Here is a 3,522-nt window from a genome sequence, read left to right on the forward strand (position 1 = left end):
AGTGGTCCCATATGCGTTTCCAAAGCCTTGTCCCTCATTATTAAGAAGCAGGCTCTGTTTATTCTGCATTTGAAGTTGGTTAGGACCTTGTGACTGCTACAGTGAACAGAATATGGGAGAAATGACTTCCAAAACTAATTCATGAAAGGTGATTTGACTTCCACCTTTCTCTCTCTCTGTTTTTTGTTTTTTGAGATGAAGTCTCACTCTGTCACCCAGGCTGGAGTGCAGTAGCACAATCTCAGCTCACTGCAACCTCAGTCTCCTGGGTTCAAGCAACTCTCCTACCTCAGTCTCTCGAGTAGCTGGGATTACAGGTGCTCACCACCACACCCAGTTAATTTTGGCATTTTTAGTAGAGACAGGGTTTCACCGAGTTGGCCAGGCTTATCTTGAACTCCTGACCTCCAGTGTTCTGCCTGCCTCAGCCTCCCAGAGTGCTGGGATTACAGACGTGAGCCACTGCGCCAGGACCTACCTTTTTTCTTTCGAGATGCTTGGCCTTGAAACCCAGCCGCCATGCTGTGAGGGAGCCCCTGCCAGCCACACAGAGATCCAGGTGGGGAGGCACTGAGGCCCCGCCTACAAGGAGCATCCTCTTTCTCACATGGGTGGGAGGGAGGGAGGGAGCCTTGAGAAGATCCAGTCCCTGGCTTTCCAGCTGAGGTTCCAGACAAAAAGGAGCAGAGACAAGCTGTCATCATGGATGTTCTGTGTGTGAATTCCTGACCCACTGCGACTGTATGCATAATAAATAGTTGCTTTATAGGACTGAGTTTTGGGGTAGTCATAAAAACTAGAGCAGATAATAAGTGTGAAGTCGTGAAAACAGGTGCAGCTAATGAGTGTGGAAGTCAGGGTTTGAATGTAGGCATCTGAGACTCTTTCCACTACATTCTCCCACTATCCTACTCTTGCTGTGTGGTGAAATAGCAGCATCACCAGCATTTATCCGCCTCCTCTCCCCCTGCCTGGGACCTCTGACTAATCTCAAGAGCACTCATTTTTATTTGGAAAAGAAAAATCAGAATTCAAATGAAATTGTTCACAGAAGGTGTAAAAGCCTTTCCCAGTGACAGCTGCAGTTCATTTCACAAAAAAGAGCCACGAGCCCACTTATGGCAACCCCCCTGCCCACCCCCAACAAGTGAGAAAACCTGAGTCAAACAAAAGGAATGAGAATGTCTGTTCATTTCTGCCGCCCATGCTGTTTGCTTATATTACAAAGTCTCCAAGGATCTGCTAAGACAGGCCTCGTTTTGTGTGTGTGAGCGCGCGCGCGTGTATGTGTGCTTGAGATAAGGACTCACTCTGTTGCCCAGGCTGGAGTGTAGTGGCGCCATCAGAGCTCACTGCAGCCTCAAACTCCTGGTGTCAAGCCATCCTCCTGCCTCAGCCTCTCAAGTAACTAGGGCTACAGGCAGGCACCACCACACTTGCACTAATTTTTTTTTTTTTTTTTTTGAGACTGAGTCTTGCTCTGTTGCCAAGCTAGAGTGCAGCTGTGCGATCTCAGCTCACTGTAACCTCCACCTCCCAGGTTCAAGCAATTCTCCAGCCTCAGCCTCTCCAGTAGCTGGGACTACAGGCGTATGCCACCATGCCCAGCTAATTTTTCTATTTTTAGTAGACACAGGGTTTTACCATGTTTGCCAGGATGGTCTCGATCTATTGACCTTGTGATTTGCCTGCCTTGGCCTCCCAAAGTGCCGGGATTAATGGGGTGCACCACCGCACCCGGCTGTTATTTTATTACTATTATTTTTGAGACAAAGTCTCACTGTCACCCAGGCTGGAGTGCAGTGGTGCAATCTTGGCTTATTGCAACCTCCGTCTCCCAGGTTCAAGTGATTCTCCTGCCTCAGCCTCCTGAGTAGCTGGGATTACAGGCATCCGCCACCATGCCCGGCTAATTTTTGTACTTCTAGTAGAGATGGGGTTTCACCATGTTGGCTAGGCTGGTCTGGAACTCCTGACCTCAAATGATCCACCCACCTCAGCTTCCCAGAGTGCTGGGATTACAGGCATGAGTCACCATGCCCGGCCATGCTTGGTTAATTAATTAATTAATTTATTTATTTTAAAGATGAGGTTTCACCATGATGGCCAGGCTGGTCTTGAACTCCTGACCTCAGGTGATCCACCCACCTTGGCCTCCCAAAGTGCTAGGATTATAGGCACGAGCCACTATGCCCAGCCTCATGCTTGGCTAATAAAATTGTAGAGATGGGGACTCGTTATGTTGCCCAGGCTGGTCTTGAACTCCTGGGCCCAAGGGAGCCTTTGACCTCAGCCTTCTAAGTAGCTGGGACTATTGGCACAGCTGCCATGCCTGAGCGCTATCTTTTCTACACCTACCTTGCCTCTCTCCAAATAACTTTTCAGCAGGGATAGACGTAAACCCACATGTTCAGACTTGAAAGCCAAGTTTAGCTGAATGTGAATCTATTTTCTTTCCCCCGGGCATGTGGATCAAATAGGACTCATTGCATGTTGGAAAAAATAACAAAAACAAACCAACAACATCAACCTAAGCTGTGTAAAACACATTTGGCCAGGCACAGGGGCTCACACCTCTAATCCCAGCACTTTGTGAGGCCAAGGAGGGAGGATCGCTTGAGCCCAGGAGGCGGAGGTTGCAGTGAGCTGAGATGGCACCACTGCACTCAAGCCTGGGTGACAGTGAGACTCTGTCTTAAAAAAGACAAAGTTTAAAACGCATTTAAAAGCAAACAAAAAATGTATTCACATACACAATGGGGAAGTTCAGATGTTGTTAGACTGTGAACGGGGCTGGATCCAGGGGCTCAGATAACGATACCATCAAGACTCAGAATCCCTGAATTTTGGCCAGGCACAGTGACTCGTGCCTGTAATCCTAGCACTTTGGGAGATCAAGGCAGGAGGATCACTTGAGGTCAGGAGTTAGAGACCATCCTGGCCAACATGGTGAAACCCTGTCTCTACTAAAAATACAAAAATTAGCTGGGCATGGTAGCGGGTGCCTGTAATCCCAGCTACTTGGTAGGCTGAGGCAGGAGAATGACTTGGACCTGAGAGGCGGAGGCTGCCGTGAGCCGAAATTGCACCACAGCACTCCAGCCTGGGTGACAGAGCAAGATTCTGTCTCAAAAAAAAAAAAAAAAAGAATCCCTGCGTTTCTCAGCTTCATCTTCTCTGTGCTGTTTTCATCTTCTGGCTCCTCTTTGGAGTCCCCTGGAAGTTTCAGGTTCTCCATGTCACCAAACCCAATACAAAGGAGGGCAGAGTCTCTGCCTGAGAGCTCCAAAAGAAGTCAAGCAATAGAATCCTGCTGTCCTGGTTGGCCTGAAAGGAGTCAGGAGCCCTAACCCTATCACCATGGCCTAGGAGATGGAGTTGGCTTCATTTAGTCAAAGGCTGTGAATTTGGCTACACAAGAGAGTGGTGAAAAAGTGGAAAATCAGGTGTTATCACAAGAAGCAAGAGAGGATTTGGGCAGCTGGAACATAAGGAGCCACCACAAGGTGAAATTGGGGTACA

The sequence above is a fragment of the Sapajus apella genome, unplaced genomic scaffold (genome assembly GCF_009761245.1).
Source record: "Sapajus apella isolate SASKATOON/1434 unplaced genomic scaffold, GSC_monkey_1.0 scaffold99, whole genome shotgun sequence".
NCBI classification, from domain to species: Eukaryota; Metazoa; Chordata; class Mammalia; order Primates; family Cebidae; genus Sapajus; species Sapajus apella.